Source organism: Podarcis vaucheri, assembly GCF_965113315.1.
Source record: "Podarcis vaucheri genome assembly, chromosome: Z".
Classification (NCBI taxonomy): domain Eukaryota; kingdom Metazoa; phylum Chordata; class Lepidosauria; order Squamata; family Lacertidae; genus Podarcis; species Podarcis vaucheri.
Genome location: NC_138758.1, coordinates 26,532,136 through 26,549,812, shown reverse-complemented (window position 1 = coordinate 26,549,812; position 17,677 = coordinate 26,532,136). Strand labels below are relative to the sequence as shown.

At 44.9% G+C, this 17,677-nt stretch overlaps 1 long non-coding RNA gene across 2 annotated transcripts in view; it reads right to left on the bottom strand.

Annotated features, from left to right (window-relative positions):
• Positions 1–2,979: 2,979 nt before the first annotated feature.
• The window catches only part of LOC309524212, a 32,250-nt gene continuing 17,552 nt past the window's right edge, over positions 2,980–17,677 (bottom strand). Inside the window, exon 3 of one of the 2 annotated variants that reach the window (XR_014215855.1) lies at positions 2,980–4,293. This is a non-coding gene — a long non-coding RNA (uncharacterized lncRNA). Of the gene's footprint in view, positions 4,294–14,815; positions 15,139–17,677 lie in introns of those variants that run through there. The other variant, XR_014215856.1, reaches the window with a different exon arrangement.

The window sequence follows — 17,677 nt, the reverse complement described above, 5'->3', positions numbered from 1 at the left end:
GACCTCTGATAGTCTCCACAAGCGGGTTAAAAACAAACGTTGTTATATCCTGTGTGGATTTTCCATTCCTCCAAGAGCCATATTCAAACAGACAGATGCCATTTCAACACTTCCGTACAAAACATTCTTAAAGTCTGCCCATTAGTCCTCGCAGGCCTGTCATCCTCTCCTCAATCTTCTTAGGGGGTTCTGCCAGGTCAAACTAACAGTCCGATATAATAACAAAGCCATGGTCTCCTCCCCCTCGATCGTAAATCCTGCAACCAGGCCTGCTTCCTAACGAGTCTCTTTTTATAACTGCGTCATTCCAAAGGCCTTTCATTCCTTTCCAGATATTCCACAAGCCATGTCTTTGATTAGTAATTCATTTCCACACAGTTCTTAATCATCCCGCTTATAATCAGTAATTGCAACAATTCTTCCTGGGGGGGGGGGATTGTTAGGTAATCACATAAGATAAAAAAAGAAAAGTCCCCCCCCCATTCCATCCCGTTCCAACATACCGACCCTTTGATGTGTCTTCTTCTTGATATATTCCTGTTGAATCCAGCCCGTCGCTTCACTTCACAGAGGTCACTTCAATTAGCAGTCTTAACTCCTGTTCTTCTCTCGAAATATGTGCATTTTCTTCTCTCTAATTGTTTATTTTGAGCTGCTGCAACCAGGCCGCATGATCAGAGACAGCGTCCGGGAGAGCCATCCCACACGAGTGCTGTGCGCCTTGTGCACTCATCCCCTTCTTTCGAACTCGGGGGTGATTTATGGCAACCGCAGGCGAGGCAGTGTTCCGCATTCCCGTGGGGTAACAATGGAGGCTGCATACTCCCATGTCAGCCTCTTAATTACCTCGTGTGAGACGGAGAGATGGTATTGTCAGCCATCTTCCAATGCACCCCTAGCGGCCCCCCGCTGCTGGAAACCATAAATCGTGATTCATAATTCATAATTTGTAATTCATAAATATCGTGAATTGTAAAGCATAATTCATAAATATGAATCATAATTCATAAATATCGTGAATCCTAAATAATAATTCATAAATATCATGAATCCTAAATCATAATTCATAAATACCATGAATCCTAAATCATAATTCATAAATATCGTGATTCATGATTCGTAATTCATAAATATCATGAATCGTAAATCTTGTTGATTCTTTTATTGCTGTGAGCTACCCTAAGAATATTTATATTGGTGTTTGGAATAGAAAACAAATAAATAAATTATAGAATATAGCTTTCCCACCTCCACCCCTCCCTTGGTTTATTAAATAAGAAGAAAATTATACAGTCCTTCCTAGAATTCTGTGGTGGAAAACACAAAGAGAATGTCACTTTTTAAAAAGACAAAGGTATGTAGTATACCTTTTGAACTCAGCTTGTATTTTAATTCCGTCAGCTCCTTAATTATACTTTGTGGAGTGTTATGCCTCCTGGTGGTTGTCTGCTGTTTTAAAATGTGCATGCTCTCTCATTTCAGTCCTGCTGAAGGGGGGTGCGGATCAGTTCACTTCTCTTGTAAGATTTGTGGTTATTGCTTTTCATGTCTTCTAAACTGAAATATTGCTATAGTTGTACAACCAATAATAAACAAACATTGCAGTTCATTGCACTTGATGCAAACAGGTCTGCCATAAGTGGAAAACAAGGCTGTGGTAATACCTGCATTTTCTTTTAATAGGCATGAATTCATTCAGAATCAATAAAATCTTAGGCTCCCTTCTGCCAATGGCTACAGGTGAGAGTTGCCAATATGTAATTAACTCTTCAAGTTCACTTCGTTGCTTAAATTTTAATTCCCTATTGGTATATCTATGTGTGTTTTGTTTTCAGAAGGGTGACTTTCACATATATTGACAACATTGCTGCAGTTGTAATGATATATTTAAAAGTTACTGCAATAAGTCAGGGTCTGCAAATGTACTTACCGGCTTGCCAATAAATTGCTTTTAAAAATTATTGTTAAATGCTACTCCAGTCTCCAAGAGGTAAGAGATGCCAGGGATTCTAGCACTTGCCCTGAGTTCAATTTCCTTGGAATGAAGGTCGGCAGACACTGTTGTGTCATTAGCATCTATGGATTTATTTACACATATAAACAACCTGAGCATAGGATGGAGATGCTCACAGTATTAACACCCCCAAATATATTGAATCTCCATGAGCCACAACTTTGGATCCAGCACTTAGCGAGCATGTGTCTGTGTCTCCAGCTACCAGCCCACTTCCAGCTCAACTCATGTACAACATTGGCTATTGTTCTCCTACAAAGATGGGGGGGGGAGACCCACCCATTTGTTCTATGGCACAGAGCAACTCCTTTGGTTATGCAAATCATGGTGCTTAATTAATCAGCCAAAGACAGTACCTAAACAAAGGAACTGGTTTGGCAAACTTGCTCTCAAACATTCTAGCCCCTCAGATACAGGATCCCAAGAATTGGGAGGAGTTCAGGGCATCATCCAGGCTGATCCTCCAAATTCATAACAGTATTCATTCTGATGAGTCCTTTGTCCCTCTTCTGAGCTGACAAGCACCAAATATCTTGCTGCCTTCCACAGCTGCTTCCACACTTTGCATTTAGTGTGGAATAGCCATGCTTCATTTAGTTGGTCAATTTATATACCTCTTAATGCCAAAATAGGCATTAAGGAGACTCTGGCCAGGAGAACATGGAAATGCCTATGTAAACTTGCTGTGTTTTTAACACAGCATCTATTTAGTGTCATCAAATCACTGTTCTCCTCTGTGTTCCTTGTGTTATTTCCACCTTTTCTCAAATTACAGAAAATCCAAACTTTCTGGAAAGTACAGAACACAATATCTGTCAGGTGTAGATGGCCTTAGCACAGCCTTCACCCACCTGGTACTGCTCCCCCAGGACTTTGGACAGCAATTCCCATTGACCCAAGTCAGGTGGCTGCCTTCATGTTACACTTCTTTCTTTAAAAGACACCTGGTTGTGCTACATGTAGTGATGTACTGAGTGGTTGAGCCTATTTCCATGCAGCTATATCTCTGAACACTGTCTGTTTCATCTTTTCAGTAGATGCCATTGTAGCCACATATTTTTTCAGTATTTTAATTCATGATTTTGTAATTATTAAAACCCTGTGCAATAGTGTTTAAAGGGGGGAGTTTTAACAGAAATATTAAAATTGAACATAAATAACCACTTTGCCTTAAAAAAAATAATTTGGAGTTGGTGCTGTTTTATCAACTGCTTAATTTTTTTATTTTGCTAAACATTAACAGAATATGTTCAATAACTGGCCTTTAAAAAGGCTTCAGTTCAGATTTGATAAAGACTGGGGAAGGTCCCAGGAGAAGACCTAATCCCACCAGAGGACCTTTAAAACAATATGGACTTTTGGGCCCCTACTCTGGCCTCACTCTTCACTTGCATTGACACCCATGGCCAAGCCCCCAAGGACTGAGGGCTTGCAATCATTGCCCCTATAAAAAATTATTTTAAAAAAATAGTTTCAAATGGTTTAAAAAATGATGAACCATCTCTTCCTTGCCTTGCCTACTCAGCTGCTGTTCCCAGAACACTTCGGGATAGTGGCCTGCTTCATACATAACACCAACCCACAATTAAAGCAAACCAAGGTTCATAAGCCACACAGACTATGGTTAAGATTCTGCTGGTTGGCAATAAATAAACCATGGTTAACCTGCTGGGCAGGGTGTACACATAACACTAAGCCATGGTTAGGGTTTCAGGCAGGAATATTTCCCAGCCCTGCTTGGAAATGCCAGGACTTGAACTTGGGGTTTTCTTCATGCATGGTGGATGCTTTGCCACCTACTGCCCTGTTCCCCACCTCACTGGCCAGTGGCCACCACTGAAACTTCAAACGTGCTTCACAATACCTGTTCATTCCAGCAGGGCTTGTGCAGAAGTACTTCCTAGTAGGCTGTGCCCTACGGTAAGTTGTGGGAGAAACCACCTGGATTTGCATCTTCAGGCACCAAAACATATTGGGCAAAACCATACACAGCAAAATAAATAAACCCAAGGCTGAAGGCTGTGGAGGAGGGACATCAGATGGAAAAGGACGGGACTTGTCAGAAGTGGTAAGCAGAGCAAGGAGGGACTGAGTTGTGACTAGCTGGGCGGAGACCTTGAAAGTAAGCCAAGGCTGGATAGGTGGATACCAATAAATTGCAGGTACTGGAGCAGGATCTTCAGCATCTGAAGAATGGATGTGATGAGCCAGGAAAGCAATTCCACCACACTGGAGAGGAGAAGCGCACAGGCAGCCAGGAAGGAAGCCTCTTTCACATGCTGAAGGTGAGAAAAGAAAGCAGGTGGAGGTTGTTTGTGTTATTATGCTGCAGGCCAGCTTGAGAGCTGTAAACGTTATAATGATCATAGCATCAAACTGAGTTATTTGTTGGGATTGTTATGTTTTGAAATGATGTGATATTTTATTGTTATTGTAATGGTGTATCCGTCTGCATTTTTTTGTTCTGTCATGAAATGCTTTGAGCATACACATTTAAATACTAAACTAAGCAAGTAAGGTGATCTGTAGGTGCCACTGTTGAATAGCAGCTGAAACAAGAGTACAGGTAAGCAGCAGGCAGGCAGGTCTATGAGTAAATAAGGAGCCTGGCAGATTGGGAAAGCAGTAGGTAACATGAATTTGGGGTGATGGCCGCTGTCTTTTAAAAAGGTGTTGGGCAAATGCTTAGAGAAGTATGGGTCTGTCAGTGACCACAAGCCATGACCACTAACTGCTACATTCTGAGTCACTGTTAACACATAATACTGGTTACTAAAGGAGAGCAAGACTATTGCCTTCAAACCCTTTTTGTGGTCTTCTCAGAGGTATCTGGTTAGTCACTGCAGGAAGCACCATGCTGGACTAGGTACCCACGTGGCCAGATCCAGTGGGGCTTTTCTTTTGTTCTTAAGCTGAGAGAGGTGGGGAGAGCAGGCAGATACCTGGTGCAAGAGAAGGGAGATGTAGGGAAGACAGGCTCCTGGACAAAGGCCCAGACCTGAAAGCAACAGTTCCTCTTCTTCTTTTGAAGTGCATCTTCAAAGGAATAATCTAACCCTGTGGAGCCTGCCCTGCATACGTCCATGTTGTGCTAATTAGGTTAATAATGAGGATATGTTCTCTTAAAAAAATGTCCTCTTGGTTCCTGGAGGCATCCAATTGCCTCAGCACAAAATGTTCCACCTGTTATTTGCCTTGAAATAAAAGAAAAGGGAGGCATTTCCTTTAAATGCAAATAGCAGGCAGGGCGGGCTCAGCCCAAATTTGGATCATAGCATAGAGGGCAAAGGGTTAGAGCCTGCCTCTCTGCCCAGCACACCAGGGTCCTAATCTAGATTTGGGCTTCCTGTGCTTGCTACTTCTACTTCAAATGCCTTTCACACATTTTCTAATTTTGTGTATAGTGTTTTGCTGCCTTGGCCCTGATGCACTTGGGGTGGGTCTGTCTATCATTGGCTCTGGCTCCATGTACTTTTGGTCTCCCTGCCTTTAACTGTACCAGTCCCAAGAGGAACAAACCACCACTGGGAATGTCCTCCTGCTTCCTTGTGTTGTGATGCAGTGGCCAGCTGGCAGTTTGTCCTGGAGATTCATTTCACTGGCTGCCACTGCTCTCTGCCTCTTGTCTTGCTGCTTTTCCAGCCAAATTCATGCAAATGCTCCTGAATGGACAGGAGGGTGCTGTGGCTCACATCCAAAGCCACATGTGGCCAACCATACATCAGTAAACTGGCATCTGACCATATTGTATTGGCATGCTCTGATAAGTAAGGATGAGGGATTCGGGTAGGAGAGGCAAGGAGGGTTAGAATCCTATGGTTATTTTTCCTACACCCTAAAAGCCAGAGCTAGAGCACAGCATTCCTGTGTCCCATAGAGTCATATTCATACATTTCTCATCACTCGGAGACTCCCCAGAATTTTTCCTGTCCAGCTCTCCAGGTATAAGGTATAAAATTTGAACTCAGCCATTGCACTAGTAGAAGCCAGCACAAATCCTGCTAGCGTAATGGGGATTTCACCCTCTCCTCCCCCATGTGCCCTCCCCAAATCAACTCTGGCTTGTTGAGAAAATCCTCAGAACAGTACATTGTAGGAGAAGGCAGGAGATCCTTTAATCTGGCAAGCAGAAATGCTTGCCCGGATGGAATGAACATAATAGTATGGTGTTGCATTCCTCCAGAGGCATCCAACTTGTTGCTGGTTTGGTCTTAAGTATCTGGTGCTTGTTTTTGAACATTGCTTAAGTGTCCACTATATTTCTGAAATGCAGGAGGATGGGAAGTAAACAAGTAAGATGAGTATCTCTTTTAACTTTTGGGCTCTACTGCCCATTAGCTGCCCTGCCCACTGCCTCACCAGCTCCAGTAGTCATCAGCCACTACAGTGGTACCTATGCTTCAGGTTACAGACTCTGCTAACCCAGAAATATTACCTCGGGTTAAGAACTTTGCTTCAGGATGAGAACAGAAATCATGCAGCGGCGGCGCAGCGGCAGCAGGAGGCCCCATTAGCTAAAGTGGTGCTTCAGGTTAAGAACAGTTCCAGGTTAAGAACAGACCTCCAGAATGAATTAAGTTCTTAACCCGAGGTACCACTGTACTTGATTAAAGAGACAAATGATTCATATGGGTTGACTTAACATTTTGGGGTTGAAGCAGGCTGGGCAACTTTGGGAAATTATTACTATGCAGGCAGAGAGCAAGACTGTGACCATTGTTGTCCATGCGTTAAAGTATCTGCCTTATATCAAGTCAGAACATTGGTCTGTTTGGCTCAGCATTGCCTACACTGAATCACAGCATTTCTCCAGGGATTCAGACAGGGGTGTTTCTGAGTCCTGCCTGGAGATGCTGGGGGGGGGGTGAACCTGGTACATTCTGTATGCAAGGCAGGTGCTCTGCTGCTTCCTCAACACTCAGGTGTTTTTCTGGCAGGGTTTCTACTGCAGGTATGCAGTCATGAAAAAAATAAAAGGTGAGTGGGTGTGTACCGCTCTCTGCTGAAAGTGATCAAGGTGTTCTAATTGGCCTTGGTATGAGGAGATGCAGCCTGAAGTTGTTGGCGCTCTGGTTGGGCAAGCATGTCTTGGGAGTTACATGACTCCCCTTTCAGAAGTTACTGTGTAGAGCTGCTCTGAGACATGTGGCCATCTCACCCCACAAGTGGCTACTCTGTGGAATATAGATTGTTTAGGCACATGAGGCTGCCACCTGGAGTCCAGCCATTGCCTGAAAGGGTCTGACTTCATGGTGGCCACATGTATCCTGCCTTGGGATCCATGATGGAAGAAAGGTGGAATACAGAAGACAAGATAGTTAAATAATTAATTCCCTGATGGTCACTGTGTTGGATGGCTGCACTCTTGCCTCCACAGTCACAAGTGATATGCCTCTGAATTCTAGCTGTTGGAAGCCAAAAGAGGAGAGAGTGCTGTTGCACTCAGGTCTTGCTTGCAGGCTTCTCATTGGGGCATTTGGTTGGCCACTTTGAGAACAGAGTGCTGGACTAGATGGACCACAAGCCTGCTCCAGCTGCAGGGTTCTTCTTATTGGGCAACTCTCATTTCCCACTGGGAAAGCTTCCTGGTAGCAGTGAAGGGTGCTAAATGCAAGGTGGTTGAATTGAATAGTCTCCCATTTTCTGGTGTTAAGGGACAGCAGGGAGCACACCCTGCCTCTTACACTCCTTTTCAGCCTTTTGGCTGAAAAAAAGTGTGGAAGGCATGCTCCTGTGGTGGCCTGACCACCAAGAAATGGGACAACAGCTCAGAGGTTCCATAACCTATTGCCCTCCAGTAGTTTTGAACTAGAACTCACATCAGTCAATGGATAGGAATGATGAGAATTTTAGTGCAAAACATCTGGAAGGTACCAGGTTGGTGAAGGCTGCTGTACAGCTTGGGTGGAAAGCCTGTGACTCTTCACGTGTTGTACCACTATTCCTATCACCCCTGATGTTGGTTGGGGCTGATTGGATCTGGAGTCCTATAGTTGTTGGGTGGTCACAGGTTCCTCGCCCTCTTCTCTATGTCAGTCTCCTATTCCTGGTAAGCAAAGTGCTTCCTTTTGGCCCCGATTAAAAAGAAAAGTTGCTGGAGAAAAGTAACTGTAATGCATGGGGCATGAGGAATGGTGCCTCTATCAGTGCACAACTTACGGGGGGAAGGGAGAGGAAACTTAAATGAAGTCTACCAGCCCCACCCAACTCTTCCCAATTTTAGCCAAATCAAGCTCCCTTCTAAAAACAGTTGTTCATCCTGTTGCTAGGAGACTTTCCTCTTCCCCCCTTCCAAAAACCTCCCTGTTCCTGTCGTGTTTCTCCTGTAACGTAACATCAACTTCTGTTTGTTTCCACATCTGTTATTTCTCCACATAAACGCGTCATCATGACTAGCGATGAGGCAGCTGACACCAGCTGCTGTCCAGCCTTATTCCTGCTATTTTTATGACTTATCTGACCACAAGTGGGGGCTGAGAGCTAAGTCAGCCTGTTGTCTTCAGCTCTAACACTCTGCATGTTGAAATGAAGGTCAGACAATATGTGATGCAGGAGACACATAGTGCTAGCCCAAACGTACGTACTCAGAAATGGGGCTGACTCTTAGTAATTCTAGAGGATTGCATCTTCAACCACCTATTAAAATAAGGCATAGGGACTCTCAGTTTGATTGGAGCCATGATGTCAGAGGTGGGGGTGTTCCCACATAACTCGGTGAAACACACAGGAATGAACTCCTACTTTCACTGACAGGGAGGAAAAGCAGGGGTTTTTGTTGTATTCCCCCCCCCACCCCAAAGGGGCAGATATCAGATTTGTAGCAGGAGGGTGCACTAGACCCGGGGGGGGGGGGGGAGAACGTGTAGTGGGAAGGTTTGAAAGCCTTCAAAATACAGAGCCTTCTTTTAAAACAGTTGAGATACCTGATCATTAATCTTCTATATCAGTGTTCTGCAGGTGTTTTAAAACTGTGGGGTGTTTAAAAGGACAGTGAACCTTTTTAGCTCCACGGGCCAGATCCTTATCAGGATCAGCCTCACTGGCCAAATTTGACAGGTCGGCAGGGCTACCCACTTGTCAGTTGCATGACATTACCAGATCACATGATTGACAGACACTGACCACCTGAAAATATTTTGCTGGAGTGATGTTAAAGATGGGGAGGCAAACCACTCTCTAAAGCACCCCCCCAATTAAAGATTGCTCCAGTGAGCTTTAATAAAGGGAGGTCTCTCTAGTAAAAAGGTAAAGGGACCCCTGGCAACTAAGTCCAGTTGCGAAAGATTCTGGGGTTGTGGCGCTCATCTTGCTTTAAAGGCCAAGGGAGCCGGTGTTTGTCCACTTCCGCAGACAGTTTTTCCAGGTTTCCAGGTCATGTGACCACCATGACTAAGCCGCTTCTGGCGAAACCAGAGCAGCGCACGGAAACGCTGTTTACCTTCCCGCTGGAGCGGTACCTTTTTACCGTATTTTTTGCTCTATAAGACTCACTTTTTTCCTCCTAAAAAGTAAGGGGAAATGTTTGTGCGTCTTATGGAGCGAATGCAGGCTGCGCAGCTATCCCAGAAGCCAGAACAGCAAGAGGGATTGCTGCTTTCACTGCACAGCAATCCCTCTTGCTATTCTGGCTTCTGAGATTCAGAATATTTTTTTTCTTGTTTTCCTCCTCCAAAAACTAGGTGCGTCTTGTGGTCTGGTGCGTCTTATAGAGCGAAAAATACGGTATCTACTTGCACTTTGACATGCTTTCAAACTACTAGGTTGGCAGGAGCAGGGAGCGAGCAACGGGAGCTCACCCCATCGCAGGGATTCAAACCACCAACCTTTCAATTGGCAAGCCCAAGCAGCACAGTGGCTTAACCCACTCTCCAGCAGGATGTCCAATATGATGTCTGGTGCAGGGTAGGCAGGCACAGGTTGACCCAAACAGCCTAGTGGGCCAAATTGGTGAGGCCAACAGGCCAACACTGGCTCACATGCCAAAAGTTCCCCACCCCTGTTTTAAAAGTGGAAGGTAGAAGCTGGGGGGAACATCTAGAAGACATCAGATTGGCAAAGGTTTCTTTCCAACTGGCCAGGACCCCTCAGATTATAGTGGTGTTAAGGAGCCAGACTTTTTCAGTGGTCCATTTGGGTCTGGAGTGCAATGATGTATGGTTTCTGGGAGTATATAAGTATGTTCAAGTAGAAAGGAAGCATTCTAGAAATCTCAATACAAGTCCACAGAAACAGGTTCTGCAAAACAGGTCCAGAAGAATGTATGGCCCAGCTGCAGTTTCTGCAATCGTTTCTCAGCTACTGCAAGCACTAAACACAGAAACCCAACTATACCTGTGGGTGGGTTGGTTCACCAATTACATCCAGCATTCCCATATTACACATTGTGGCTGGTTGCTGTTTTATCAGCGAAAGCCTGCCTGCTCTCACATTCCTAGCCTGGCCGCAGGAGCATATGAGCCACACCACACCACACCAGGCTTCTTCCGTAGTCTTATGTATTTGAAGTGGGTAATGGGGCCCCCTTGGACACAATGCTGATTACAATGATCACCCTCAACAGTTATTTTATTTATTTCATAGAATTTATGCACCGCTTGGTTGTTTCACACAAATACAGAGCAGTTTGCAAAAAGAATAAAGCAGTGATGTTATCAGTAAAAGCAACATTTTAAAACAATCAAAAGCAGATTGGCACCCAAATCAGTATTCTAGATATTTGGGTAGGCTTGTCTAAACAAAAATGTTTTTAGAAGGTGCCAAAAAGGGTACAGCGAAGGAACCTGCCTGGTGTCAAAAGGCGGGGAGTTCCAAAGTGTAGGTGCTGCCATTAAAAGTTCAGTTATTATAAATGTGAAATGAGTAACAGTGCAGTGCCACAGATAAAAGTGGTTGAGTGTGCATATATGGGGTATAAAGCGTATAATCTATTTCATTGGTAAAGCATGGGTTTTCCCAGGGGAAGTGCCAGGACCAAAAGAAAAATGGGGGAAAAGAAACCACCTGGACAGGGGTCTGGAAAACACAGACCTATGCCTAGAAAGTGTGGAGCAAAGTGTGAATGAGCCCTTAGTATATTTTCTCTCTCTTTATGGTCTAGACTAATACAGAAAAGGGTTAGTGTGTAGCTAAAGATTTGTTCAACACTAACGAGCGAGATTTACAAGATTATCAAGCTCAATTAGCATTAGTGTCGCCCTCCAAAGGTGCTTAGTATGGCTTTCTTGCACTAAACTTTTAAATCTGGTATTATGGAGAATAGCTTTTAAAATTACATTATGAAACAATTAGTTTCAGGTTAAGACTCTAATGATCAGGATAAACCTTTTCTTTATCCCAAACTCTCCATGTGCATTCTAAACCACTGTGCTCTGGTGCCAAGAATCTGTACCTTACAAGCTAATGCTGCGAGGTTTTTCTGCAGATCCACTTCCTACATGGGATCAGTTCTGGTTTTTGAGGCCTACAGATCTGGACAAGGTGCTTGCGGCTGTCTATCCGACTTCCTTCTTGGATCTTGCCCAACATAGCTCTTTTGGGCAAGGCAATGGAGAAGTAACCAAATGAGTCCAGAGCATGAGGAATACATCTTTATTAAGTCAATATTTTGATTTGTGCCCAGAAACACACTCGGAGCCACACTGGATGTGATCCTTCCATTCACCCAAACCTCCAGGCTTCCTAGTATGTATCACTTCTATGTCTATTTATTCAGATGACAGAAGGGCTGGCAGGACTGACATATGCTGAGCTGTCCCCATAATACAAGAGGTGATATTGGGCACACCATCCTTACACTATCTGATGGCACACTCCAATTTGGGTTGCTTTGTCCAGGCTTCCAGTTGTGCAGCTTTCAAAAAATGAAAACAGAAGTGACAGACCCAACATATTCTTGGCTTGTCTGCTGTTATGTTGTTGTTGTTGTTGTTGCTGCTGCTGCTGCTGCTGCTTGGGTGTGTCTTTCAACTACTTTGCAAGGGGCTGGGCTGTGTAAATGACAGCTGTTATTTCTATTTGTAGCACTAAAAATAATGCACTCTTCTCCAATGAACATAAAACATAAAAAATTGCATTGCCTTGAAATGACTCCAAAGGCTTCAGAAACAAATAACTTTTTTGCCAATTAAGTAATGAGTAAGCTTTCTTAGAGTCACTAATAGCAATGTAATTATTGTAATTCTTAGTATTTCAAATTGTAGTTTCCTTTAATACTGAAACAACACTATGCTATGCTTCTATTTTTACTGTGATTCAGGAGCCCTCAGAGAATGTTTCCTGAGATGATTGCTGCTATATTAATTACTAAAATTGCCTGAAGGTATTATATATTTTATTTTATTTTCGTCCTGGTTTTTGATCCAGAAGGATCCTCAAGGCAGCTTACCTAAAATTACTAACATATAATTACGTTGTTGTTGCTTCTCTCTCCTCCAACACTTAATGTACCTTGGAAGCAGCATCTCTCTCCCCTGCCTCCATTAACATTAGGTCGTTGTGGCAGCTCCCATTGCCTTTCATCCTAGCTCATCCCCCAGCTGCAGCAACTGTGTGGTCCTCTGTCAGGTGATGTGCTTTTTTTACTCTTGTTGTCCTCCATGGACTGATGCTGTTTTACTATCCAATGGCCAAAAAGGAGTCAAGTGCAGCTGTTGTGCCTCAGGTGAATTGGTAGTTGATGGCATTTAATGGTAAATCCTTAAAATAGATCTGGTACATCACGTATACAACCCAGCCAAACTTGCAGTGGAATGTTAAGCATGTTTACCAGGGCTCATCAACCTGGAAAGGGAGCTCATCAACCTGGAAAGGGAGCCCATATAGCAGAAGAAAAACTCTGATCCTAAACCTTTGCCGCCTTGCAGAATATCTTCAGGACAAGAAAAGGCAAAGGAGTAAACCCTACACAAATCAGAGTGGAGTCCCTAAGAGTGGGTGGCACATTGTACGTCTCCTTGAAGCAACTCCTGCAACCAAGCTGGTGCCAAAGAAATTGCTTGGCTTTCCTTTGGACCACATCAGTGAGGCTGATGGTAAGGGGTCTTGTCCTCTGAGCAGAACTCTCCTCATCTCAGCAGACAAACCTCAAGATACTTTGGGGAAGGGCTTACCCAGGGGTCAGCAACCTTTTTCAGCTGTGGGCTGGTCGACCGTCCCTCAGACCGTGTGGTGGGCCAGACTATATTTTGGGGGGTGAAATGAACGAATTCCTATGCTCCACAAATAACCCAGAGATGCATTTTAAATAAAAGCACACATTCTACTCATGTAAAAACATGCTGATTCCCGGACTGTCTGTGGGCCGGATTGAGAAGGCGACTAGGCCGCATCCGGCCCCGGGCCTTAGGTTGCCCACCCCTGGGCTTACCAATTAGTGATGCAACACCAATACAGTAATAGAGAAAGGATGTCCTCAGATGCTTGCTAGCAAATTTCTCTTTCTATCTACTGCCTTCCAAAAATATTTCAGGAAGCGCAGGAGGAAACCTCAATTGCCTAATGGCTTACAGTACAGACAGGAAGGGGGTGGGGAAGACTGGATGAATGAGAAAAGCACTCTGCTGTTCTCATTTGTACATGCCTCTGGCCTCTCTTTCCAGTTTCCCAGAACAGTGTGGGCCTCCCTCACACCTTCTGAAATCTCTTAGAGAATGAAAGAGTTGTTTCCATAACAGTGGAATCCAACCCAGGAAATGACACTGTGTGTAAGAGACAGAGACAGAGACAAAGGGAGTCAGATTTGTAGTGGAGAGAAAGAAGTAAGTGAGCAAAAGGATTTTGTGTTATTGCCCTCTGTCCCTTGCTTGTGTTCCATGTTTATGAGTTGTACTTTGTTAAGAGGAGGGGGGCCAATAAGAAATAAAGATTATTAAGTCATTTGATTAATTATTAAATAAGGTAACCACAGATAAAATGTTTGTTTACTGCAGGCTAAAATATAAAAATCCTGTCTGTTTCATTCACGATACTATTTTTTGAAAAGATAATCTTGTGGATTATTCCAGGTTCTAAGGACATCCTGGCAGGGTAAATTTACGTTCCTTTTGCTGGCTACTCTCATTAAGCAAAGTGGCAGCATCAGTCAGGGGGCAGGTGCTGAGGGCTGTGGAACCAGGAGTGCTGCAGTTTGCTTTGCAATCCCCCAAGCTAGTCTGCTGCCCTCAGGATCCTGCTTCAGTAGTGAAGTAAGATTCAGGTGCCAGTCTGACTGGCTTATGTACAGTGGCGTAGCGTGGGGGGTGCCAGGGGTGCCGGCCGCACCGGGCGCAACATTTGGGGGGGGCGCGTTTGGCCGGCCCCCCTCGAGGAAGCGGGAACCTCTCCAAAGCGCAGCGCGCCGTCGGTGGAGGAAAAGAGCCGCGCAGCAGCAGCAGCAAAGCCAGGAGGAGGAGGAGGTGGGGCGAGCCTGCTAATTGCTTGCTGGGAATTAAGCGGAAGGATGCTCCGAAGGCTGGCGGCGGGAGGAGGGCTCTCCGCCCCACCGCCAGCCTTCGGAAGGCTGCTCCGAAGCCTGGCGGCGGGAGGAGGTCTCTCCGCCCCACGGCCAGCCTTCGGAAGGCTCCTCCGAAGCCTGGCGGTGGGGCGGAGAGACCTTCTCCCCGCACCAGCCTTCGGATGGCTGTCCTGAAGACTTGTGGTGGGAGCAGTGGCGTAGCGTAGGGGGTGCAGGGGGGCCTGCCGCACCTGGCGCAACATCTGGGGGGGGGCGCGGAAGAGACTCGAGTGCTAAAATCCACGGGTTCGGGGGCGCAAATTACTTGCCTTGCCCCGGGTGCTGAGAACCCACGCTACGCCACTGCTTATGTATGAGGAATGGACAGTTGCATGATTTTGTCCTTAGCTTCAGGCAGCAAATTGACTCAAGACTGGCTATCCCAGTCTTCGGTTTACCTGCTGAGGTACGTCTCATTGAGTTCAATGGGGCATATTTGCAGGGAAGTACCGGTAGTGTTATGTATTGAAGTTCTCACCTTGGCCAACAGGAGTATCGTGTATATAGTTTTCACTCAGGTCCACGTCCGTTACTTTAGGTGGGAAACCCTGGGTTGTTGTTGCTACAATGTTGGCAGCCGGCTGCCTATAAAAGCAGGCCGGCTGAGCTGTTGGCTGTTCAGTTCTGTTCTGTTCTGGCCTGTGAATAAACAAGAGCTGTTTGAAGAATCGCTGTGTCATCTGATATGTTCACCCACAACTTAACAGGTAGGTAGATTGTTGCAGCCATGGTTAGCTACCCTCAGCCTCCTGGCTTTAGAACAGCACTGCGAGTGCTGTTAGCAACGCAGCAGGTGCTATGGTGCTTGGAAAACTGGGCAGACAATAATGACAAGGGAAACCAGCCAGTTCATTTTTTGCTTTGCTTTCTGGCTTCTTGCCAGAAAAGCAAAGGGCAGGACCTTTTCCTTTGTTTTCACTTTCAGCTCCTTTGTTTTTAAAACATATTTTTGGTCTGCTGTGCCCAAGCGTGAAAACGCACTCTCCACCCACACAGTTTGAATGACCTGAGGCTGCACAGTGAGCTTAACTGCTGCCAATTGACTTTCCAAGTGAGAGTGGCAAGTTCCTTTGCCACCAGAAGCTATAACTCAGTAATGGCCCTTTAGCCACTGTTGCAGCTGCCCACCCAGTACTGTCACTGCTCTGCTACTATCTGAAAATGTTCCCCCTTTGCTTGCCATTACCTTTGCTCACTTCCAAGTGCAGCCCACCTGCCTCTGCCATTCCTGACTGGGATAAGCTGAAGCAGGCACTTGGAGCTGGGGTGTGGTGCATCTATGGGTCTGGATTATCTGAACTTTGTAAGGTGTGAGTGTTGTTGTTGTTTTTGGTGTGTGCATGTGATGATGATGTAGTATAATTTTTGTGGGTTCTATGCTTGTGTGAGTCAGTTAAGATGAGATATGGTGGTTTGCCCAAGGCTTTCTAGGGAGCTTCATGTTTGAGCAGAGATTTTAAACTGGGTTTTCCACCTTCAAGCCCCAACCTGAGCCACACTAGCTCTGCACTTGGAATTAGCAATTAAGGGTATCTCAGGCCTACTAGAGTCTAGGAGTGGTACAGAACTATTTAACAAAGCAAGGTGTCCGTTATTCTGAAAGATAGATCTTTTTTCTCCTGTCTTCCATTAGGCCTTGCTACTGTCTTACTTAGTTCTATGAGGAACTTAGCCCAGGAACACAGGGAGCTGCCTTAAGACAAATTGGACTGTGCGTCCATCTAGGGGATTATCCATACTTACCTTTCCTCTGCTCTTTCAAGGCATGGCCTGCGATTTAAAGCTCCATGTCTGAGCATACCCTTTCTTTTTGCTCCACAGCTTTCCCCACAAAAACCCCTGCCTTTTAAAGTCTAATCAGAACAAACAGCAACCTACAGAAAACCCAAATTGACATTTGCTCTGATTGAGGACTAAAGAGTGGGACTTCATGGGGCCAAAGAAAGAAAGAAGGTAAATGTAGATAAGCCATAGCTTGGCATTGCCTATTCTAGTTGGTAGTGGCCTTCCAGGGTCTCAGGCTTGTTTTTTCACACTTTCCACTAACTTGATGACAAGGATTGAACCTGATACCTTCTCATTCACAGCATGTGCTCTACTGCCACTGAGCTATGGTATGTCCCTAGAATTCTCAAGGTGGGGGCTTACATCTCTTCCAACCTCCATGCCACACATCTCTGTTGAAGATTTAAGACAGCAGAGGCCCTGGTAATCTTCACTTCCTACACACTGCAGTCCAGATTCTGCTTGGGTTCCCCTTTGGCTGCTGCTGTTAAAAGAGGTGGGAGACCAGAACTTCTAGATGCATTCATAGATCTAATATCATGACTGTGCAAAGAGGGGAGAAAGAACAGCTTTGTGCCCCAAAGACCTTACAGTCTAACAAATGTCAATAGAGGGAGGGGAGCTGAAGGTGAGAGAAACAAGCAGCAGAAAGAAAATAAAAATGGGAGAGGCTGAGGAACAAGGGACACCAATGTGCCTGCTTGGCATTTGCTTATTTTCATACCCTCCAAACTGACATTGAAAGTGTTAGTTTCTCATTAAAAGTTAATCTTTAATGACCTATAGGGAGCAGCAGTCAGAGCCCCCAGCTGCTGGGACAGGAACAGTGCCTGCATTCATATGCCACATAACGGAAGGGTTGGGAGAAATGGAATAGCAACAGGTGTGAATTTATGTTCCTTGGGCACACAACAATTTTCATTCAAAGAAGCTGAGTGGGAGGCAGGCTTGGCTACAGAACATCATAGAGGAACATAATCACACAAGATGTGCTGCATCTATTCGCAGAGATCCCAGAGAAAGAGGGAGAGGGAGAGAGAGAGAGAGGTAGGAACATCAGGTAATCAGAAACCCCAAATGCATTATGCTTTGACTATCATTTTTAGCAGGGGTTGCCAATCTTTTTGGGCTTGTGCACAAATTTGCAAACTGGAGAAACGATCACACACAAAATGCAACCAAGTACACAGTGCAACTGACTTAATTTACTGCAATAGAAGACTTCTTTCAAACCTAATTTTGACAGAGGTAGTGAACTTTGGGAATCAGGGAAGCAACCTTTTATTTTATTTTTTAATAATTTACATTTATATACTGTTTGATTGCAAGGGGAAGAACTTCCTCAGGTGCATGTTCATTCATAGTCACCACGATGTCTCCAGCAATTA